The 26,403-nt window shown below is 34.6% G+C and overlaps 1 protein-coding gene across 1 annotated transcript in view; it reads left to right on the top strand.

Annotated features, from left to right (window-relative positions):
• The window catches only part of LOC111513663 (uncharacterized), a 151,354-nt gene that overhangs the window by 19,850 nt on the left and 105,101 nt on the right, over positions 1 to 26,403 (top strand). The gene's annotated exons all lie outside the window — the stretch shown is intronic.

The following is a 26,403-nucleotide window of genomic DNA, read 5'->3' as shown; positions in this document are numbered from 1 at the left end:
TATAATTCCTCTTCTACGAATATTTACATTATGAACATGGCTTCTAAAGATGATTTTTTTGTGTAAATAAGGAGGTTTTTCGTATTTTAAGATTTTATAGAAGAAACAGGTTGTATGAAGTAGTCTTCGATTATACATATTCATCCAACGTATTTCCTTCATTTTATGCGACACTCTCTGTCTTCGCCTTATACCAAATATCAACCTTACACAAGAATTTTGTAATTTCTGAATGCGCCCGGAATCTCTATTATCTAAACACGGCCCATATATGCTATCACAGAAGTTCATGTGTGAGAGAACAATTGAATCACATAGTTCTTTCTTTGTGCTTTGATTTAGAAATTTTCTCTGGGGGTAGATCATTTTCAAATTAGCATAGCCTCTCCCCCTGCTTTTTCGACTTGGGAAAAAGTTGGGAAATTTTAGGCCGTGAAGATAGAAAAAAATAAGAGTAAAAAAATTATTAAAAATTAAAAAAATTAAAATGAGAGATAAGAAAGATAGAGGTAATAAGAAGAGGGAAATAACCAGGAGAAGGTTGGGATTTCCCAACATGCATAACTTGGAGATCCCATACTTTGAAATTCTGAGTTATTTGAAAACTTCAAAAAAATTTAATTTCTCCCAAGTAAGAGAACAGTCCTGAACAGTCCACAAATTTTGAAGTGACAATTCTACAAAATTCCCAACTCATCGCTGTTTTTTCGATTTGGAAAAGATGGGAAATTTTGGGGCGTGAAGATAGAAAAAATAATAGTAGAAAACAATAAGCACAATATTATTCAAGTGTTGTTTCCTTTCATTTGTATTGAATATTCCTATACATAGTGGATATGGTGGAAGACCAAGGATCTTGGTCCAAAGTAGAATAATTACCAAAATTTATTTTTGTTTGTGAATACCCTAACAGGCATAAGCATTCAGCCAATCTTTGGATAGCTAAGTAAGAAAATTAAAATATTATGTAGTAACTAATCCCTCGGCTTTCATTTTTTCAAAAGTTGGGAAATTTTGCTGGTGGGGTTGGGAAAATCTGGATTCCCTCCCCCCCGGTTTTTCTTTTTGCTACGGCCCTGCATGTATGCTATTCTAAGGAACAAAAAGCAATAGAGAAAGTATATGCGGCACAAAGTACTGAGGAAATATTTGATTTCACTTGTTGCAAAATAATTACAAATTCAACCCACACTGAAATGGTTTTCACAACTGAAAAAGTAGTCTTTAGTGATCTCTTTGGAATCATGACGTACTGTTTCGAACTGAGTCTTCCTTTTATTATATTCTTGTGGCACTTTCATCAAAACTTTTTTTCTTACATCAATGTGATGTTACACCAATTTTTGGTTCATTTTTTTTCCGAATTTGTATCATTCCTATCAATATCTCTAGTTGTCATATTCAAAAACTATTTACTCATAGCATACTCAACAGTCAAGTGGAGGGAAAGTTGTCCATTATATTTTAGTGAAAATACTTTTATCAATTAGTAAATTGATTAGATGTTGATCATTTTCGAATGAATCGATAGTGATAAATCAAACGGAAGTTATGAATTCCCTCTTTTGCCAATACGACCCTCTCATTTTGTTATTTAACTAAAATAGTTCTACAGAGTTCTTATTTGTAATATTTTTGAAGATTTTCAATGATTGTAAATGTACCAACCAGAGCCAGCGATGCCAACTTGGGGGTTTTTCCCCTAAATTTAGGGTATATAATTTGAAAAAGGGGATTTTTTGAAGGGGAATTTTTTTTAGGGTATTTTTTAGGGAGAAAATGAATAACTGATATCGACACAAATGAATAACAGGAAGCTGATGAGTTTTTCGAAATTATTAATGAATTGGGAATTAATATAGTATGAGTATTCACGCTCATATATGTGTGTTCATTTGATGTATTTATTTTTTTATTCATTATCTGATGTTGTGTACTGACGTACTCACATAAAGGCAATAAAAAAGTTACCATGTTTTAAAAATCTTATGTAACATTTTTCAATAACCTTTTCATTTAAAACTTCAAACAAACGAAGAATATAAAGGTAACTTAATCTATTAACTTGTTAACTGTTAAATGTTATAGCAACTTTGAATATTTGATTAGATTTTTCATTAAATATTACTGAAGTTTTTTCCCAACACCAAATCGTTATTTTTAACACCTCGACACGTGTTTCGATCACCAAGTGATCATCTTCCAACGATTTGGTGTTGGGAAAAAACTTCAGTGATATTCATTACTACACCAAAGGTTTCAAACAGTGCATCATAAGATTTTTCATTTACTGAAAAAATTTGGGGTATTTTGGTTTGAATTTAAGGGATTTCAAAATAGCCTTAGGGGAAAAGATTTTGAACAGTTGGCATCACTGACCAGAGCAATGAAGGTATTCTATACTTCCAAAGTGAATTTCAACACTTTCAATAAAGCGACAAAACTAGGAAAGAGTTCATAGAAAGGATGTAACCTAAGTAACGTCTTCAAGTGACCCTCTTTCTATGAGTTCAAATATTTCATTCCTAATTCCAGTAGGAGTGATGAGTTGTTCTAAATATTTTCCAGTGGTATTTGGATTAATCCGAATAGAGTTTGAGAACCAAACATTTGTCATACAACACCATGCAGGGCTGTTTTGATCTGCCTCAGGTCTCATTACTGGCCTGAAGTAAAACACGAAAGCATTGTTGGACTTTACTGTATTTAAAGGTCAAGTCTGAGAAAATGAAGGCGATGACATTTTCCCCTACGAAGATATTCTCTATGGGATTCATGAATATTAAAAATGAATAAACATCATTTACATTTACCGCCGAACGAGATTCGTCCTTTCTGTCACTGCAGCTTTCATTGGAAGGCAACTAATTGAAACCAACTCCTAAAAAACAAAGTATTCTTCATCCATCTCATCAGCGATGCTAGATGGAATGACGATTACCTTGTTGGTCTCAACTATCCTTTCATATTTGTGAAAAGAGTATTCTATGGATTCCATAGATGGCGACTGCGTAAGGGGAGATATTGCCATAAAAGTTTAAATTTTTTTAATCTCTCGAGTATGTCTTCCAAATTATTCCAATTATACGATATTCACACCTCATGTGTGAAATTGTTTTGTCTGGTGTCTGCTTCACTATACTTGACATATCATCGATTTTGAAAAGCAGGTATTCATCTGATTAGGTATTTGATATATCACACAGTCTGTTAGTTTTATGAAATTTTGGTGCAAGCAGTGGCGGATCTAATGAATAGAATAGAAGTTTATTTAACCACATTACACTTTACAGGTTTGTAGCAAGTCATGATAAATTTGTTACATATGCTTACACACAGCAGAAGTAATTTCAGATCGAATGAGTATAAAATATAATTTAAGATAAAGAGTAGAGCAACAACATAAAGATCAACATTAAAAACATGATATAGCATATTTACGGTAGTCAGATGAGTATGTTGCTTGTATGTTGAGACTTAGGAGCGTTTTTAAAATACCCCAGGTAATCACAGACAGAGTAAAAGCAGCCCTCCAATAGTAGTTGTTTGATGGATTGTTTGAATTTATTCATACTAAGATCTTTCAACTAGACTGGTAAAAAGTTATATAAGTTGTGCTCCAAAGAATTTTTTTGTGACTTAGCTAGGCGATATCGATTTGTACAGATCTTTTCAGCGTTTCTCGTACGGTACTGATGAATATTAGAACGTTTAGGTAAGGTACTCGCAATTCTGTGGATTTCTAGCAAAACATGAAAAATGAATAACGTTGATACAGGCATGATACAGAGTTTTTTGAAAATTGGCTGACCTACATCTGCCAATATTCGAATGGCTCGTTTTTGTAACCTGCAGATATTGAGAGAACCAGGTGAGTTTCCCCAAAGAACAATCCCATAACCAATGTGAGAATGAAAAAGCGAATAATAAGTAATTTTTAATATATCGAAGCTGGTAATATTTTGAAGTTGTCGTAGAACATAAATAGTGCTGGATAACTTGATCCTAAGCTGATTTTCATGTTAATGCCAAGATAAGGTATTGTCAAGTGTTATGCCAAGCAATTTCACGCTATCATTTGAGGGGCCTACAGTGGAGAGACGGACACGTGCTGTCCCTCAGGATTAACAACTCCCGTTTCATCAAGTTTGTGGATGTGGTAGATCTCAGTGGTGAAAACTAAGCTCACACAATTTTACAAGTGCTAGATGAACTTGGCCTTGATTTGGCTAATTGCCAAGGACAAGCTTTTGATGGATCCTCCAATATGAGTGGAATATTCAAGGGAGTGCATGCCCGCATACCCCAGCCTCTTGCAACCTACAGCAACTGTGCCAACCATAGGCTAAACTTGGCTGTAAGCAAATCATGTTCTGTGGCTAGCATCAGAAGTGCCATGGGATTTGAAGTTTTGGAAGAAGAGATGCGGGAAAATCATGAGCTCAAGCCAAAAAAACATGGATTAAAAATACTGTGTGGAACAAGATGGATAGAAAGGCACGATCACTAGGATATTTCGAATAAAGTGAAGGCTGAAGAAGTCCCTGATGGTTTAATAAAAATTTACATGTCAATAATATCAATTTTATATTATAAAAATATTATTATGTTCGACTATTAATGAATTTGATTGATAAAAAGTCATTATAGTCTACTTTTCAATTCATTATGCTTGTACCTGAACAGCTGTTCACTCAATGGTAATGATGTTATTGGGTAATTCTAAAATAATTTTTTTCTTATTGTTAGTTTAAATAAAATATCTGAAACTAAGGTCTGATTTTTAATGTTTGTTCCTGAATGCATTTTATTGAACATCCATAGATAACCTCCAAGGCTTTATGGAGGGGTTATATACCCCATATTCTGAGTTGTAAACTGCCCCCCCTCCCAAAATGATTTTCTGGATCCGCCGCTAGGTGCAGTACCAAGTGCACTGAACTCTGCAGTTCTATCCTCACTTGATAGTCATTGAGGAAGATTTCTTGATTGTTAATAGTAATGGATGACTGAGGTTGATATCTGCAAAGTTTTAGAACGTATATATGTATACAGCGTGACTCAACAAGATTTCCTCGGTCCATTGCTGTCAGGGAAAACAATTTTTCGAATTGCTAAATTTTTTTTCTCAGTCATATCGATAAATACTATCTTTCAAAATTATTTTCTTGCATACTGGGTGATTCAGCCGAACGTGCCCAACCGAAGATATTTTTTTTTAATGGAACACTCAGTATATGAATATGTCATTCGATTCCATATTTTTCTCTGAAGGATTTTGGTTTTCGAATTTCCATTGCGGCTTTGCCAAGTTATTCCAGAATATCCTATTTTGCAGAAAAAAATATTTTAATTCGTTAAGAAAAAAGCAACTATATTCCTGGAACGATAATGTTCAAAGACGAATGAACATCTCAGTATCATCTCTTTCTGTGAAAACAATCTTCAAAGAATGACGTTTCCTTAAGAAATGATGCCACAATTCGCGAAATGGAGATGTGCAAAGATAATTGCAAAATGTGTTCCAGATTCCATACTAACAGACTGAAGATTTCAGCAGCAGTTGAGTATGAGTTTATCTCGCGGTCTCTCGATGTAATTTTTCACCCCATCGTTGATATAAAAATAATGTTACATAATTGGAGAGGAGGTCACTTCATAAAAGATGATCAAATACTTCTAGACCACTGAAAAAAGCGTTATGCAATGGCCAACAGTCACTTCATAACGTTTAGCCAATAATTGCTAGTTCATCATTCCCAACAATTGTTAGGTCATAAATTGTGTAGTGAACGGTTTTCGTATTGAAAAGATCAACAACCGCATTCAGCACAAACAACTTTCAAAATTATTATTTTCAACAAAAATACTACGTAAAGCAATTTAACAAATTTCAACAGGAGTGTTAAACATGCAATTTGAGGCATACTTCAGAGTGATTATTACCAGATTAAATTATCAATTGCGTTCGTTTTGCAACAGGTGAAAATTAATTGGAATTACGAAATCTAATGTGTGCAGTGCAAGAATCTAATAACAAATTCAAACAGCAATCGGAAATACGACATTTGTATGTGGAAATTTGAAGAATTCATTTGATAAATATTTTTTTTTGATAACTCTTCGCAATTGAAAATTGCATCTATTGATGAAAATCGTCAAATAAAAATACCTGACGAGAAGTTTTTAAAAAAAAAACGAATCGCGAACATGGTGTCTGTACTATCGTCAGTGGATTGTAGCTGATTGTGTAAGGATGTTCTATGTTGATTCTTATGCACTTCGTTTCAACATTCAATTGTATAATAATCATCTATTTTTCTGTAATTTTGACCTTTCAGATTGACAAATGTATTTGTATTTCATGATTAGTTTTGAATCTTCATTTATAAATTTCCACTGCTAAGTGATTTCTATCGAATTTCACACAGAGATTATACAATACTACAGTGGAAATTATCATTGGCAAGACTTCTTCAGACTGATAAATTAAAATTAGTGATGATTACCTACAATGCCGGGAGTAGTAACAGCTGTCATAGTGTAGTTCACATGTTCCATTTTCTTCTAAAAATTTTTAAATAGTCTCAGAAAATTACGATCAAGGTGTCATTTGATTCGAATTGTCACTTAAAAAGTTCAAGAAAAAGTTCGAAAAGGCGCTAAAAAAATTACAAAAGTTATAAACAAATTAGTAAAAAAAATGAGGTTTGGTTTTTTAATATCTCGAAAAATATTGAAAATTTTTGAATTAAAAAAAAAATATCCAAAAAAATCATCAAATTTACTAAAAAAAAATTTTGATTCCTGAAGCTGTACCTCTATTATTTATAATTTTTACAGAGCCCTGAAACTAGATTCAAAAACGGGTAGTCAGGCTTTCGCGCATGGTGCGTCAATCTGATACAGCATCAAAACAAATTATTTAAACATTATAAATATGAAAAATAACTGAAAGTTAAAATTGAAACACTTATTCACTTTTTCATCACTCCTCACAGTCTGTGAGGAGTGATTTTGATTCAGCAAAGCAAAATTGAAAAATATATAATAACTCAACGATTGTGTACCTTGAAGTTGTTCCAAACTTTTTTTGCCACTTAATTTCAAGATAAACGATACTTTACGATTCACAGATACTAACACTGGTATTTTGGGCTATTGCTCGCGTTGTTTGGTTTTTATATCTCCAAGAAATATTCATTTCAATTCATTTCATTTCGGTTTATTGTCCCAAGAAACAATGAATGCTTATAATTAGGGACTATAACTAACTACAAAGTATAATAAAATAACAGAAATAACATACTTTACAATGAACACATATTATATCTAGAAAAAAATACCAATGAAATGCAGTCAAATAATGAAATTGGTTACAGGAAGTATATGTTGAAAACGTGTAATAGAAATAAAATGCAAACTATGAAATTTCACACATTTCGTGTATTGAAAGGTTCTGTTTTTGTTTTTATTATCAAATACCTCTTGTTTCTAACTGAGATACGATAAGGATGAACCTTCTCTTCTCTTTATTTTTGTTTTTTCTAATATAAACGCTTAATGCAAAGCATTAATTTATGTTTTTTTCTCATGTCTCTTCCAAAGCATTTTTCAATATCATTATGATATCTAGAGTGCTTCGAATCTGTACATTTCTATGAAACTTTGGACACCCTAATTTGTTTGTCCTCTACAAAGCGAAACACTACCAACTACCTGTAGTTGGGTGTTTGAGACACCCAGTATACAGAACATCCGTAAATCCAAGAATGTTTTTTCGAAAAAAAATCATATTAAGGTATTGGAAGTAACTTTTTGTTGCGTAAATACGATTTCATAATGTTGTTCAGATATTTTGTTAGATGGCAATGTATAGTAAGAAATTTGGAATGCCCGTTTGCTACACTACATTCATGTTGAGTCATAAATGATTGAATTCATTCCTTTTATATTGTATTTTGTTATAATCAAAGTTGCGAGTTGAAGTCGTCTTCAGACAGACAGCTTTCTGGTAAAAAGGAAAAGGTTTACATTCATAATATATGTTATTTATGTGGATTAATATCTGTCAGGGTGTAAATCAGACGTGAAGAGATTGTTGAACAATTATTAACCACAGTCGAAAATTGAGTTTCGATATGTCATCCCCTTTTCTTCTTCTAGTCAGTTGAATTAATCTCACCAGGAGCCACGGAGAAAATCTCACTTTGATGGCCCTGAAAAAAGTCAACGTCTAGTTATTATCTTGCATTTTAAGGATGAAAAGTTTCAATAAATTCGGCTCCTCTCATTCTCTACAACAAGTTCAATATCCCCAGGAGCAAAAACAACACTGGGGTCTCATCAAAACCGTAAGAATACCGAAGATGGTCATACAACTTTCGCCAGACCGCGTAATGGCGATGAAGATAAGCTGAGACATAAATTACTAATACAGTTTAATGCATAACTTATTGTTCTAAAGTTCGCTATTTACATCCTTCTGCTTGAATAGTGTCTATTGTTTTTGCTCGTTGTGGAGACCTTTGGAATGTTTCCTTCGAATTTGAAATGTTTAACGTCTGGAAATTGTTATATTCAGTTTCTATCCGCTCGTAGCATTCACATAAAAGGTAGCCAGTCATATTTTGTGAAATGCCGTTCATCAACACCATAATCTGCCACTCTGTCCAGAGGATTGGGTTAGGTCAAAATTAAGTGGATCTATTCGACGCTACAACGCAACCCGCAAGGTTTTATTGTGGCTCACAGCTACTCGACCATACTCGACCAAACAATTCCAGCTTCTTAACAGAGGCGATTAGTTTATATGGTGAGTGATATTTCAGGTCAGATGCATGAATGCGGCTCTGCCAAGCTCTGAAAACCTGATTTGGTCCGACACACTGTCTTCCGAGGGTCCGAGTCTCTGCATATGATGATTCAGACGACAGTGACCTGTGACATCGTGGGTCATCATTACTTTAATCCAACAACTGTTTGGTTTGAAGCTTTGAAGTGTGAATGAACACCTTGGAGAGAGCCATTCCTGGAAGATTTTGCCAGAAGTTCATGAATCTTCTTACCATGCAGGTGTTGAATATACGTTTGGTTGATAGCTCTGTCCTGGGTCTGCGACTGAAAAGATGTGCAGCAGAACCTGAAGATGTTTTTGATCCATCTGTGAATCAACAACTATCTACTCATAATATTTCCTTCTCTCGAAGGATCCAGTCTTCTCTACTCGGGAACAGTACTACATAAGACAGTTCGTAGTTGATAGTTGGAGGTATAATGTCAGAGGTCATTCCCAGAATGCTGTGACTTCCAGTGTCAACCAGCAGTCTATTGTACTCTGCACTAGATTGATTTATGCAATTGGCGATGTGCACAAGTCTTCCACGTGAGCGTTCAAGGTGAGTTTCCCATCAAGGACAAAACCAAGATATTTCATCTCCGATCTAAATGGAATGACCTCACCATTGGGGGAAAGTCGCGTTAAATCGTCTAATTATTTTCTTCTGGTGAAAGGGATTATCACAGTTTTGCTGAGGTTGATAGACATCTGCTCCCTCCAGTACCAACTGTGAACAACGTCCATCGTACTTTGGATGATATTACATATAAGCTATCTTTCTCGACGTAGACCTTGCTAAGATGACGAAATAATCTGCAAAAGTTTGCAGATCTACTTCTCTGCTGTTGAGGGCATCAAGCAGACTATCCATCAGAAGCGATCACAGCAAGGAAGATAGTACCCCAACTTGAGGGCAGCTACTGGTGACCCTGAACCAAATGGCCTCATCTTGCAGGGTCGTAGTTCTGTCCAAAGGAACTTGTGACAATTACACAATTTGTTTTCTCCAGTCTTAATATTCAAAAATTAGTTTTCTCTACTGACGAATATGCATGCGGTTGACTTTTTTGCCGCATATATCGTTCCTTCCACAGATCAGAATTTTCATACAATTTATATAAAGAATATTAATAAAATTTTCGAAGCATCAAAATGAATGGATCATATTCAAATGAATTGTCTTTAATATTAATAAAATGAATTTCGATTATTATTCAATATCCATGATTTTTGGAAAATCTTGATTTATTCAACGACGCATTCATCTTTGAAATGATCCGCTTTTCAACTTCAAACTACCAATGCATTCATGAAATCTCTGATCCTATCTATTTGAAATATCCTTTAAAAATTCAAATTCTATCTCAGTTTGTTGGTGCCAGTTGCTTCGATAACTATATGACATATATAAAAAATCTGTTGGATCAACAAACTCATAAATAGTTAGATAAGTTTGGATATATTCTCAAGTTGAATATTAATTACAGAATTGCTTTTTTTTAATTGCTTCAAATAATTTAATTTTTTGTCAGTTTCAGTTTCGATTGAAAATCGTATCTGTGAAATTCATTCGTGAAATTTCGATAAACGTGATTACTCTTTTCTGATGAATTATTCGTGTGAAAGCAGAATAAAGACATGTATTTCGAATGACAACTTTGATTTTGAATTCGGTAATTTACCAAAGAAGAAGACTATCTTATTTTACCTATTGACAGTAACATTTCGTTTTCAAAATGATCGGTAAAAATCTGGACCCATTTTGAAATTAATATAAACTAAATGATCAAAAATATTCAACAGTGTATTGAAGTTTACCGGTTATTGTCTATTTCATTGTGAAGTGTTTTCTATGAAATATCCCATTCATCCAGTTTCCTGTAAATTTTTCATAGTTCTCAGTTTGGATCTATTGGTGTTTTTGGCTCTGAAGCATAATCTTCCATCAACGAAATTATGAATCTTTTTTCATTCAAAAAATTAGTAAAACCATCCAAAAAGGAAATTTGGTTTCGGCTTCTGAAATTAACACAATGTTTTGATTCCTTCACAAGAGAAAAAACTGAGAAAGACGAGAAATACGAAAGAAATACGAAGAAAAAAAATTCAAAAAATCTCTAAAAATCCGCGTTTCTTTGATTTTTGGTCATACATTTGAAAATATCTTCAACAGAAGATATAGAGGCGAACTGAATGTTGCTCATCGATTTCCAACTGAAAGGTTCATACACGACTAATTATCCAGCAGATTACACAGCCCCTTATCATTTTAATGTATATGCACTGTCGAATTACAACGGAATCTCTTACAGCGGACATTACCATCTTACAGCTTACTGTGGGTAGAAAGGAGTATGTCCTCTTCTAGGAACAGGAGGGAACACAATTAGACTTTCATTTGTTATAGTTTGTTATTTGAATTTGTATCATTTAGTTGAATATGTTGGATATTTGAACAATAAAACTGTATTTTACACTATTTGGTGATAGATACAACATATGTGGTGTTGACACAGAAAACTTTCATTGGTGCTATTTATATTCAATCATGGATACAAAGTTTTTAGGTTCTAGACTCATCTTCGAGTCTTTTCTTATTTCGGCAATCTTGTTGAAGACGCTGATGTTACATTAATTTTAATATATACATCATGTATGGGCGCAGACGTTGCAAAGATCAACATAAGAATAAATACAGGAAGTTTTTAGGTTCTAGACTCATCTTCAAGTCTTTTCATATTTCGGCAATCTTGTTGAAGACACTGATGTTACATTAATTTTAATATATGCATCATGTATGGGCACAGAAGTTGCAAAGATCAACATAAGAATGAATACAGGGTATCTTATTTGAAAAATAATGTGTTAGCTCTCAGTATGTCCAGCATACGCGATTTCGAAAACTGTTCGAAATTGGCGAGTACTTGGTAAAAGTTTATATCAAAACTTACAAATATAGTGTACTGTGATACTAAAAGGTTCACTAAACCACAGAACGTGTTTCGCAATTCAATAGCTTCCTCAACAAGTATAATTTTATGTTTCCAGGAATATCGAATTTGTTGTGGATAATAAGAGGTGCCGAGTGATCGAAACTACTTATTCTCCTACGAACTCAGGCAAATACGAGATAATAACCTAGAGGCAGCCCTTCTTCAGGTCATCAATGTAAGATGATTATTATTAGGGATCTGGATAGAATGCATATTGAATGCGGAAAGCGAATTAAATATCTGAATTCAGTCTTCGAGGTTCGAATACTATACAAACATTTTGTTGGAATGATCAGGGAATGGCTTGCCTATTTTCAAACCTTGGATCATACCTCTTCACTTTTAACGGTAGAAATTTTGGTCTCAGTAGGGACCAAAATTTCTACTGTTAAAACTTTCCAGAATAATTCTACCGTTTAAACTTTCCAGAATAATTCCATAGTAGTATTTCGTAGCAATTTATGGAACCTGGAACTCGACTTTGGTTGTGAATTGTTCAGCAAACTATTTATATCCCAGTTATACCCTAACAGATATTAATTCACGTCTATAAAATAACATGTGAATATACACCGTCTCCTCTTCTTCAAGTACATCATTGTCTCGCAACTGTGATTACAACAACATACAAAACAAATGCAAACCAATTCATTATTAATTACTTGAAATGAATCAGTATGGTAAGTCATTCATGAGACTAATTAATGTACGAGCTTTGCATATCTTTTACGTTACATTGTCATCCACCCTATCACCTGTACGCATTATAAAATCGTATTTACGCCGGCAACCCGGGCGGAGCGTATCAGAAGACATCATCTCGTTACTATTTTCAATTTTCTATGAACTACGAAAATAAAATTAAGGAATCTCATATTTTTTCGACGGGCATATTACATTCCTGCTGAAAGAGATTTCACAGTGTTCTTCGTGGAAATCAAGAAAAAAAAATACCAACTCAATGCACTAGTAAGTTTCTCATATTTGGTTTTGCCACGTAGATCCGTCACATCGTATAAAAAAGTGTCTTAGCTCCTTCGAGTTATACAGTTATTCGTGATGCTTATGAAATAATTATTCATGTGGTACAATGAAAATCATTTCTATAAAAAGCTTGTTTCAGTTGATGTGTACACATTGAACATATGACACAAATTGTTATCGAATGCCGCGCCGTAAGAACTACCGTAAGATGCTTTTGTATAATTGCGATCTTTTCTGGCCAAGCGACAGATGTTGGGTATTTTTTATCGGGATATGGTCGTCTGTGGGAATTGCAGACATTTTTCTGACCCAAATATGAGGATTACAATGTAAATGGTTCATTTTTGATCCAGTTGTTCGAGACGTTGTTTTATAGTTAGTAAGTTAGAGTCTGTGAACTGTTGGAGATAACGACGCACTTATGAATTCATGAATTTTGAAAGCTTTGACATTAAGATGGAGGAAAATTCTTGAGAAAATTGAAACATTCTATAATAGATCTAGATATGACTGGAATCTGAAATACAGGGTGTCAAAATAATAAGACAAATCAGAGAGGCGATAATTTTATTTTCACAGAAAGGAAGGATGTTAATCTGCTGCGTGTCATTTTTTAAAAGTTGCGTAGGAATATTGGAGGGGTAACTTGCCTGAACTGAAAGCAATGGTTTACGAGGTTTGATTTACGTGAAGAATATTGTACTGAATAGAGTTGTCTCCTAGATATCGGTGCAAAGCAAAATACGTAAAGAATAAGACAGAAATCATAATTAAAACCGATCACACCTCCTAATTGCATACATGAAATATTGACAAATACAACGAACAATTAAATTGAAAACTGTGCAGAAAATATAAAACACTATCATAATGAAACCAGAAAGATCGATAAATGCTATAAAAAATAAACAAACCCTACAAAATTCATCGGAATTCAACAGAGTTGAATTCAAAAGCGCCTTTGGCTCTACCTTTAGAAAGAAAGAAATTAATGAAATTACTGAAATATCTCCAATTATCAAAAAAATAAGATGAAAAATGTGATACTAAAAGATACAAAAGCGAGAGTGAAATTTCAACAAGTAGGTAGCAAGTAAGTTCAACACGAAACGAGAAGTGGAGCAAGAAATTGTTCAACCTATAGTATTAAAACAAGTACAAACGAAAATTTCAACACTAAAATATGTCTCAGAATAATATCCAAATAATTGCGTATGTAGACGATATACTTGCAGTAGTAATAATAGGGAAAACAAAAATCAGTGTTACCAAGAACTAGAAACTGAAGCAAAACAAGAAAGGCTGAAAATGATTCAAAACACAAAATATATTGGAGCGAGAAGAAAAAGTGGGAGACATCTAAAAACTGAAAAATGTGATGATAAATCGTGCAAAACTAGTCTACTGCATTTCTACCAGTGACAACTCTTGCAAACAAGAGCAAGACCACCTGGTATCTTATCAACCATTTCACTAAAGAAGAGTTAGGTTAGGTTAGGTCCAGAGTGAGTGGGTCTATTCGTCTCTTCACCGCCTTCACACTCGACCAAATAAACCCAGATTCATAACAAAGCCGATTAGTTTGTATGGTGAGAGATATTTCAGGTCAAATGGCAAGAGTACGGCTGTGTCGGACTCTAAAAACCTGATTCATTTCCCAGTAGGGCAGACACAAAGTATGTGCTCTGCTGTTTCATCATTTTCCAAATAGAGGCGACACACACTGTCTTCCGACAGTCTGAGTATCTGCATATGATGATTCAAATGACAGTGACCTGTAAGAAGCCCTGTTAGACATCGCAGTTGATCCCTACTGCAGTCCAACAACTATTTGGTATCAAGCTTCGATGGAAGTGAGCCAATCATGGAAGATTCTGCCAGAAGTCCATAAATCTTCTTACCATCTTTGTTTGGCAAAGCCTAAAGCGATTACAATGACAGATTCTAATCCGATGAAGCTGCTTGCAGCACCCTCCTTTGCAAAGAAGTCAGCAGCCTCATTGCCTTCCAGGCCAGTATGGCCAGGAATGCAGACCAGAGACGATCTGTTAAGTATTCCTGACGAGGAGAGTCATTTTTGACAATTGACTATCAATTTAGACGTTGCTCGGTATTAGCCAAGAGCTTCCAACGCCACTTGAGTCTCCGAGAATATTTTTATTGACTTGTGTATGAGGTTAGATTCTTCCAATCTCTCCGCACACAATTCAATAGTGTACATTTCTGCTTGAAATGCAGTCGCATTGGTTCCTAGGCAGGATATCTCTGTCCTGGGTCTGTGACTGAAAACATCTGCACCGGAAGCGAAAAGTGTTTTTGATCCATCTGTGAACCAACAACTATCTGCTCTCGTAGGATCCAGTCCTCTCTAGTCAAGAACAGTACTTTATGAGTCATTTTATAAGCCGTAGTTGACATTTGGAGGCATAAAGTCAGAGGTCATTTCTAGAATGCTGTGTCAACCAACGTTCTGTTGCACTCTGCATTAAATTGATTTGTGCAATTGGCAATGTGCACAAGTCTATATGCAGTCCATTTAACCTCTCTCTCCAGAAAAATGTGAAGGAGAGTACATGGATATTGAAAACCTAAAATCAAAATAAGAGCGCCAATTAAAAATTCCCTTAGTGATTTCTCGAGTTTTTTTTCTTCTGATCATCTTTCAATGAATTTTGAAAGTACTGCCTACAGCAGCATGGAGTTCTTGAAAATTACCTAATTTAGTTTTGCCAACTCTTTTTTCTTTTTCCTTCTGATTAATTCGGCCGTTAAAACCTCAAGCTCTGAATTCCCCTGTTCGTATAGGTAGGAGTATTCCTTACAGTAACTTGAAAAGATTTCAAAATTCACCTATGTATAAAATAAAACAAATTATTATCGAGGTTTCAACCCGAAATAATAAAATAATTAAAATATACGCAGATTAATTAACATCTGAGTTGAAAAGCCCCGGGCTTTTCAAAATTTGATTTATTCATCAACTTAATCAAGAGCCATACAATCATTCCAGCACCGCTCTAACAATCCAATACCACTTTTGTAGAACGATTTATCTTTTGCCTCAAAATAGGCATCAGTTTCAGCAATAACCTCTTCATTCAACGAAATTTCTTACCGTTTAGCAATTTTTGAAGTCTGTGAATAGCTAGTAGTTGCTGGGAGCCAAATCTGGCGAACACAGTGGATGTGGGAGCAATTCGAAGTTGAATTCATGTAAAGCAAATTCAAATCCAAGATAGAGTGGAAAAACATTGACATGCTCTATGCACGTGATATTGAAAATCCCAAGAATTGGCCAGGGTCGTATTCAGAACCAACATCTTGTTGATCGCAAATGCTATATCATACTTAGGAAAACTTTTTTATAATAACGAGTGAAATGCACAAGTTTTGCAGTTTAACGGGAAAAATGCAGATAATATGTGTAATATAAAAAGATTTTCATTGGATTTTTCACAGCGCACTCAAGCATTATATGAAAAGAGACGTAATTATTTCTTTATTGATAATTATTATTTTATGTGAGATCAAAAGGAATATTATTCAACATTATTCAACTGGATGAATTTTTCTCCTCATCAGTAGTGTCATCCTCACCAATCTGTGGCTCGATTTGTGCCTCTATTATGTTATCAAGATTCCACATCTTTATCTCGACTTCCGATATCACTTGCCGAACACACTTCTCCCATTTATCCGCTGTGACTTTTTTCAAAGCCTCATCAAAAAGTACTTTGAGATCTGCAAATTTGAACGTGGTGTTATGCTGAGCTACAAAATTCTCCACATCCGCCCATATTAACTCGATGGGATTGAGCTCGCAGTGATATGAGGCAGGCGAATGACAATTTTGTTTTGGGCTGCTGCCATCTCATCTACTATATATTTTTGGTATTCAAGATTGCGCTCTTTGACAACTTTTAGTAGCTGTACTCTTAGCATTCAAAGCTAAACTTCTTTGAAGACGTTGTCGGAATCTTCTCTAATCGTCGCGTATGATAAGGTGCATTGTCCATTACAATCATAGCATTATCCTCCAGATGGGGTAGAACTTTGGAAAACCACTGTTCAAAAGATTCACCGTTCATTTCTTCGTGATAATCTCCAGTTTTCTTCGACGCGAAACACCATAGCCCTTCAGCAACAAACCCATTCTCATTGCCGATGTGACAAATAAGCCGTTTTCCTTTATCTGAAATTATGAAGAGGTATGTAAGTAAATAAAACAAATACGAGGGTTACTTTTTATATATTGAGATTGAGGCAGGTCTTAATATAAATATAAGTTTACCTGATGGATTTGTTAATCCGGTGGATAGTCCATCTAGAAAGGCCCTCCTAGATGAGGTCACAGTTTCATCGACCCATACTTTAGGGGTAGTATGACCAGCATTAACCCAGGTTTCATCCATATAATAAATTGTTCTCTGTTGTTCCCTATAATATTTAATTTTGGTCAAATACTCTCTCCTCCATAACACAATTTCCTCTCTATCCAATAATAAACTATTGCGTTTTTTCCATACAAAATTCAAATGTTTCAATCCTTTATGGAATGTTGACCGCTTAAAACTTGGCAATAAAACATCTTCATTTATTTCTGTGAGTACTTTGTCTATCGTTGGTATTTCATTTCTGAAAAAGTACTCATACTCTTTCCTCCTGATTGCATGTTTATCAGCATCATCTATTGATTTCATAATGGTTTGACGATTCTGATTTGTATTCGGTTTGGAAAATGTATGATTTTGTTTATATTACCGTAAAACATTGTAAATCGAAGCGCAACACACTCCAATTTTCGATACGGAAACTTTCGATACGACTTCGTCGACAGTCGATGTCTCAACTTCTTTCTTTTTTTTTTGAACACATTTAAAATCACGTGAACGATCACGTGAACATCACGCTTCGGTTTTGTTTTGTTTTACTCTATCTTGGATTTGGATAGACTTTAGTTGTGCCAGTTTTTGATTGACTTGTGACACGGTAATGATGAAACATTTTTTCCCTTTGGTATATGCGGTAATTTCTTTGCAATTTAGGCCTTTGGCGTTATTGGAGCGTTTATATAATATTTACTGTTTATGATATTTCCCTTCTCCAGATAGTCGATGAATATTACAACAGGCACATCCCAATATACCGGGGCCATAACCTTTCCAGCCGATGTTTGTGCTTTCGAGCCTTTGGATGAGATTCGCCAGTTTCTCTTCACTCCGATGACGATCGTATTGATTCCGAACTGAAGTAGGGGATCCATGACTCAGCCATTGTCACATATCGATGCAAAAATTCTGGTTTGTTATGTTTGAACATGGCCAAACACTGCTTAGAAACATCAATATGTTCTTGTTTTTGGTCAACAGTCAGCTCGCGCAGCATCCACTTTGAACAGAGCTTTCTCATACTCAAATGCTCATGCAATATAAAGTCAACAAATTCTTTCGATATCTTCAGAATGTCAGGTAAATCACGCAACTTCTTTTTTCCATCATTCAAAACGATTTTGTGTATTTTCTATGTATGTTTTCTGGTATTACTGTCCCATTTGGACGTCCACTGCGTTCTGCATCATCAGTGTCTCTACGAACACGTTTAAAGTCAGCAAATCAACGTTTAATTGTTGTTTTTGACAGAGCGGAGTCCTTAGAAGACTTTTCTAGCAATTGCTTCGCTTGCACGGTATTTTTTCCCAACAAGAAGCAGTGTAAAGTTGAAACATGAAATTGTTTTGATCCATTGTTTTGAAAATAACAAAAGTAATGTCACTCTTAGCACAATAACCATGAAATTTCAACCTAACCTAACCTAACCTAACCATGAAATTTCAACAGCATTCTTTTGAAGTTTAATGCCAACTGAAAAAGCCGTGAATTCAATTAGACTACAGCCATCTATGTGCCTATGTAGTATTATGATCTTTTGGTTGACAAAACGGAAAATAAGTAAAAGTGGAGAGAAAATATTTTTCACTCGAGATGAGAGAAAAATATTTTCGATGCAGCGTCAGACAGTGAAATTTTCTTAGTTGCGCTTTCTCCGGTCGAATTCAAACAATGACTTCGATGTGGTATGGGTTGATCAAGATTTTTTTCCAATGCAAAAACAAACAGTCACGAGATGAAGTTTCTTCAACTTGTTCATAATTTTAAATCTGATTTGTAAGTTGGAAGTAGGTAGAACAGTACCTATGTGCCTTCTATATGAGATATCTAATATTTCAATAAATACTTTTCAATGTGGAATAAAATGCAGGACAAAGAAGAATTTCCATGTGATATTATTTCTTCGAAGGACGATATTAAAAATATGTAGTTCTCAAATTGACACCTGGTATTGAATAAAAGACTTTTAGGAAGTTTTATTTACATAGATATATTTAATAAGAAACTAGTTGTAGTTAATAGGGTAATAGGTCATCCTTACATTGTTGTAGAACACAAGTTTTTAATGTACTTGTTGTGTGTGTAGATGAATAACTTGAATGGTATTATAATAATAAATGAAAGGATGTTTGAATTTTATTGACCTTAGTCCAATCTTCAGACAGATAAGAAGTAACATGGCATGCGTGCACATTAACAAGGACAATGGTTGAGCTATTTCGTAAGCAACTGAGATAGTAACATAAAAATCATGTTATGATTTTATCACGGATATAATGCAACTCGTTTGACCATATTGGCATCGACAGCTTCAATCTTCTTGAAAAGTATTATCGTTCAATTAGAACATTGAAAAAAAATACAAGTATCCAATAAATTCTTCTTTTACTACAATGCCTTTTAATTTTTGATAATCTGGGACCTCAACCTTTAGGGAAGGAAAATTTCAACACATCTGAGTAGGAAAGTTATAATTATATTTCAGAACCACTCCATCATAGACCACCTTGTAGTTACGCCTCTCAGGCGGAAACCGACCACTAGTTTTTACCCGATTGAAAGAAATATTCCATATCAATATACTCAGCCCATTGATTCATTATGCTTTTTAGTGCGGTACTGATCACATCTATTAATAATGACTGGTAAAAGACGGAAAATTACTAATGAGTTGTGCAAAATGAAAAAGAAAATTAGGAAATTGAAAAAGCAAATGAAGAACATTTATAGTAAGTAATGAAAGGTTTATGATCATGCTTTTATTATTTTCAGTAGGAGTGGCGACAAGGGTCTTATTCATGAGACATGCTCACTTGTACATTTAGCTAAATTGGCTTTGTGTACTTAACTGCTCAATATTCTTGGCAGTTGATATTGTGCCTGCTATTTTGGCTTGTGTGTTTAACTGGTCAATATTCTTGGCAGTTAATATTGTGCTTTAAGGATGTTCATGTGTCAAGTATTCTATTCAGAATCTTGCAAAAGAAATCACATTGTCTAATTTTTGTTTATTCTGTCTATTCACAGTTGATTCATTCAGGAAAATTTTTAGGTGAGTCAGAATCTGAAAGTGATGCATCGCGAAGCAGTGATAATTCTCGAGATGATAATATACAGAGGGATCATAGAAATCTCAATTCGAGAGATGATGACTCAGATGCAAATGAAGACGCACCTGTGAGAATTATAACAGAGGCGCAGGTACAGGATGTCCCAACTACACAAAGTGATTATCTGTCTGTAGTCAATCTGTTAGGTGTTGATCCCTCTTCAGACACGGTTATGGGAGAACCTATAAACGGGGATATTGTAACAAGATGGTCTGTTTATTTGAGCAAAGGTCTCGATAAAGATATCCGAGATTCCCTATCTAACAAATGGAAAATTCCTGAAAAATGTCCCCTACTCAGTGCACCAAAACTGAATAATGAGCTGCATGAGCTGCAAGGATTATATTCGGGGATACAATTGAAGAAAGATGCATTTTTATCGGCAGTGCAAGATAAAAATGGGTAAAGGTCTTGGTGCAATTGACCAAGTTTTAGATTGTTTATTGACTGGTGACAATCATAAAGATATCAAGGAAAAAATCATAGCAACATTGGTAGGCTCTGTCAAATTATTGCGCGAGAGTCATTTTTTAATTTCGAGACACCGAAAACATGAGATTTTTCCGATGATGAATGAACAAGTAAAAAAGATTGTTGAAGAATCTCTATCGGATCAGTTCCTTTTTGGGTCTGGATTTGCAGAAAAGTGCAAAACGGCACAAGATGCTCAAAATGCTTGTAAAGAATATAAAAAACCTGTTCAACCATCAACTTCTTTAAACTTCAAGCGACCTTTCCAGAAGCACAGAAGTAGTTGTTTACAGCTGATTCTCGGCCTCCCCCCACCACTATGACGTATTAATTGCTTTTTTTATTGGTTGTTGTTTGGTGAAGTTTTTTTGTTGTGCAGTGAAGTCAAGGCGTTGTGACCTTGAAGTGTCTGGTGCATGGATCGTTCAGATTTTTTTTTCATATGAGATTTTGTGTGTTTATGTGTGTGTGTGTAGGAGAATGCACGGTACAGGGTTTCATCATGTGCTTGTTTGTCTATGTACAAACATACGTCTGCATACTTCGAAGATCCTCCAAGTAATAAATGCTCCATCGGTGTTAGGGCACCAAGTTAGTAGTGGAGTGACGTCACAGCAATAACCGTTCAACGGCTAGAGAGCGACATGTTCACTCCACGACGTGTGGCAGAGTAATGCGTATTCATCGGTCTGCCCTCACCTCTCCCGAAGCGATGAAGGTTCGCTTTAGCCCCGCTATCGATGGTGACACAACGGCAGCCGAGGACCGTTTGCCTAGCGTCTACCCTCTCCGAGACCGCAACGACCACTGCTTGCTCGTATATCGACATCTGTTATCGCATTCAGTTGGGAGGTAATCTTGGCGCATGTAGTTGAGAAGTGGGGTTGGCTATGACGTCTTGACAGGTCCTATCAGAGTGTATTTAAGAAGCGTACGAGTGTTGGCTATGTCAGTTTACATCAAGTGAGTTAGTGAGAACTATTATATAAAATGTATTCCTGTGACTGTGGTAAATCTTTCACTCGTAGTGATAATCTTCGTCGGCATCAGCTCCAGAGTTGCCAAGGAGGGCCTGCAGTGAAACGGGTGAGAGTGGATAATGCAACACCTATGTATACGTGCAATTGTTGTAATGTGACAATTCCTATGAGCCAAGTGAATTCTCACCGAAGAACCATGAGTCATAAAAATAATGCATGTGTTCAATTGTCTGACGGTGTTCAAATTATAACGAATGCATTCAATTGCCGCATTGCTACATACAGGGTGGAGAGTTCGATTGTAACCAGTGACTACATGTCATTTTTCAATAAGATTAGGCAGAAGGTCATTGAATTACTGGAATCAGCCATCAGGATCCATAAAAGCATCAAGGTGAATATGGAAGTTTTTGGGAATTATATTCTTCAGACTGATGATTCGAGGGACACGAAGTCATTTAATTCCCAAAATAAAATAGTGGACCAATCTTCAGATTTGAATGCTGTTTTTGATGGATTCCGTGATGTAATTGTGGCTCAAACGACTGAGTTCCAGGATCGTGACTCAGGTATTTATTTTTTAAAAATTTCAATAAGATTGAATAGTAATATTTTTTTTTTTTATAATTCAGGTTGGACTTGTGAAAAAATATTGTTTCTCGAGGTCAACATTAATAAATACAGTCCACTGGAAGGACGTTCATATGTGAAGCTGCCTCAATGTATTCAATGGAAGAAAGCTGTTGTGAATGTTCGTAATGAAGATCAATATTGTTTTGCTTGGGCTATAACATCAGCATTATATCCTGCAGATAGTCGAGTGTCCGAACTTACGTCATATCCACATTTTTCCACTGTTTTAGATGTCACAGGTATGGATTTTCCGGTTAAAGTTAATAATAAGAGTATCGAAATATTCGAAGATAGGAATGATATTTCAATTAATGTTTACGGTTTAGAGAGTACATTTGAGAAGGGTAAAATGAAGTATGAAGTGATTGGTCCATTGCGATACTCACAGAGAAGACTCCGGAGACATGTCAATTTGTTGTTTATAACTGATGACTCCGGTAATGGTCACTATTGTTGGATCAAAGATCTTTCAAGATTAGTTTCTAATCAACTATCAGCTCATAGACAGAAAAAATATTTTTGTGACGGATGTTTGATATATTTTTCTGATGAGAGATTGCTTTTACGTCATAATATGTATGATTGTAATCACATTAGTACCACAACACCAACTACTAATTTAAAGATCAATAAATATGGTAGAATGGTTGCGGAAAATAAACTAATGTTTGAAAACTTTGAGAGGCAAATGAGGGTGCCATTTGTAGTGTATGCTGATTTTGAATCAGTGCTTAAACCGATTCATGTGAATGAGCCAAATCCTGGAAGTTCATACACGATTAAAACATTCAAACATGCCCCATATTCATTTGCTTATTTGATAAAGTGTTCATATAATGATGATTTGACAAAATTTGTTACATATAGGGGTGTAGATGCAGCTCAAAAATTTGTGAGTAGCATTGAAGATGATTTGAAAGAGATACATGAAAATCATCTCAGAAACCCTAAACCAATGGATACACAAACTGTCGAAGAAGAAGAACAGTTTGTTGCAGCCAGAACTTGTGGTATATGTAATAAAGCATTTACTGATGGTGACGTCAAAGTAAGAGATCATTGTCATGTCACAGGAAAGAAAAGATCACATGCCACTCACTCGAAATGTAATTTAAATTTCAAAATACCAAACTTCATACCTATCATTTTTCATAATTTAAGTGGTTATGATTGTCATTTATTCATAAAAGAATTGTATAGGAATAAAGAGAAAGTTGATGTTATCCCGCAAACTAAAGAGAAATATATATCTTTCACGAAGCATCTCTTTACACACAGCTATACCGATAAAGATGGTGTGGTTAGGAAGAATTATCTCAAAATGAGATTTATCGATAGTTATAAATTTATGACTAATTCGTTGGAGAAGTTGGGTGCAAACTTGACCTCCGATCAATGTTTGGAGATGCACAAACATTTCCCACAAATTGAGAAATTCAATTTGATGAGACAGAAAGGTGTATTTCCATATAGTTTTGTTGATGACATTGACAAATTGAATTATCCATTACTTCCGACAAAAAATCAGTTTTATGACACACTCAATTGTGAACATATATCGGAAACTGATTATGATAGGGCTAGAAATGTTTGGAATTTATTCGAGTGTCAGAATTTGGGGGAATACTCTGATTTGTATTTGAAGTCGGATGTATTGCTACTATGTGATATTTTTGAAAATTTCCGCACCACAAGTTTAGAGATATATAACTTAGATCCGGCACAATATTACACTGCACCTGGATTATCATGGGATGCCATGTTGAAGTTCACTAATGTTGAATTGGAATTACTAACTGACATTGATATGATTCACTTTTTTCAAAAAGGTATACGAGGTGGAATTAGTCAATGTAGCGAGAGGAAACATATAGCAAATAATAGATTTTTACCCAATTATAATCCCAATGAACCTTCCACATTCATTACATATTTAGATGCAACAAATCTATACGGTCACAGTATGTCACAACCTCTACCAACAAGTGAATTTACATGGTTGACACCAAATGAAATTCTTAATCTTGATGTGATGGATGTGAGTACTGATAGTCCGTATGGGTATGTATTTGAAGTGGACATTCATTATCCACAAGAGTTGCATGATAAACATTCTGACCTTCCATTTTTAGTCGAAAAAATAATACCACCTCGTACACAATCGAAAATTCCCAAATTAATTCCAAATTTGAATGATAAAAGAAAATATATTGTTCATTATAGGAATCTACAGCAAGCTGTCAAAAATGGATTGATTGTAATGAATACACAAAGAGTATTGAAATTCAAACAATCATGCTGGATGAAACCCTATATAGATCTTAATACTGAAATGCGTAATAGGTCTAACAACAAATCTGTTAAAGATTTCTATAAACTAATGAATAATGCGGTGTATGGAAAGACAATGGAGAATGTAGATAATCGAATTGATGTTAGACTCGTTACACATTGGGAAAATATAAAGAAAAATATAGGTGCCAGCACTCTCATAGCCAAACCAAATTTCAAAAATTGTTCAATTTTCACTGATAATTTCGTTGCCATTCAATTGGGTAGAGTGAAGGTTCATTACGATAAACCATTATATTTGGGATTTTCCATATTAGAATTATCTAAAACATTCATGTATGACTTTTTCTATGGATGCATCAAACAACACTTTGATGAAAATGTCTCTTTACTTTACACAGATACCGACTCGCTCATTCTTAAAGTAAACACAGAAAATTTTTATGAATTCATAAAAACTAACATAAGTAGATTTGATACATCCAATTACAGTATAGTTAACCAATTCAATATTCCAGTAACAAGTTCAGTCTTGGGTAACTTCAAAGATGAATTTCCAAATGATCCAATCATGAGTTTTTATGATACAGGTGCTAAAGCATATTATGTGAAATCTGTTGATGGTGAATTTAAGAAAGCCAAAGGGGTTAAACGATCTGTAATAAAGAATGAATTGACATGCGAAGATTATCAAAAAATCGTCGAACAAGGTGGTATGATATTCAGAAAGATGAATTCATTTAGAAGCGTGTTACATGATATGTATACTGAATTAAAAAATAAAGTTGCATTATCATATCACGACGATAAACGATTTATCATTCCGAATACTACCCACACTCTTCCTTGGGGTCATAATGATATTGAATTTTATGAAAACGATCCAAATGAGAACATTCGTTGGATAAGTAATATTATTCAACAATCACAATCTCAGGAGACTCCATTGGATCAATTGATTAATTTATTATCTGCCGAGATCAATGATTGAAATATCATTCAATATCTTCAAAACCGGAAAATTCAATATTGATATTTATGTAGCCATTTATAATTAATAATATATGATAGAAGTAATGTGATATTAATGTATTATGTATGTATGTATATGTATTACTGTAATGAATATAAAATGATTAAAATTTTATTTGTATTATTTCTATTTCCCTAATCAATTACTGCAATATATAGTATAATGTAAATGACAGAAATATCAGTTTGAAGAGAATCATCGTAGAGTGCACAATGTCTAAAACAATCGATAAGTTTGGTAGAAAAAGAAAATGGGGTGGTAATGTCATTCGAGGTCCTCCTGGGAATGGTTTTAAATTAACAAAAGATGGTCATTATGACATGCAAAGGAAAATATTGAAAAATACAAGTGAACCAATTGACAAGAGTGATTGTGTAACTGTATCATATCTTGAGGGGGAAATTAATGGAGCAAAGGAAGTTATACTTCTAGCCCTACAAGCTGCAATACAATCCACAATAGGCAATATTGCTCGGGACGCCCGGCAAGCATTTGACGATAAAATTGCAGAGGCTCGGATAACTTTCACTCGTAAATTTGACAAACTTACAAGTGATGTAGACATAAAAATGTCTGACATAACAGCGTCTACAAATAAAAAATTTGATGCTATGTCAAACATAACAGGGACTACAATGAAAAAGTATGATGTACTGGAACAGAGAGTTGAAGTATTGGAG

This window comes from Leptinotarsa decemlineata, unplaced genomic scaffold (assembly GCF_025532065.1).
Source record: "Leptinotarsa decemlineata unplaced genomic scaffold, Ldec_3_MD MMD2_tig00026354_RagTag_RagTag, whole genome shotgun sequence".
Taxonomy (NCBI): domain Eukaryota; kingdom Metazoa; phylum Arthropoda; class Insecta; order Coleoptera; family Chrysomelidae; genus Leptinotarsa; species Leptinotarsa decemlineata.
Note: the sequence above shows the minus strand (reverse complement) of the source record. Positions and strands in the feature narration are given on the sequence as shown.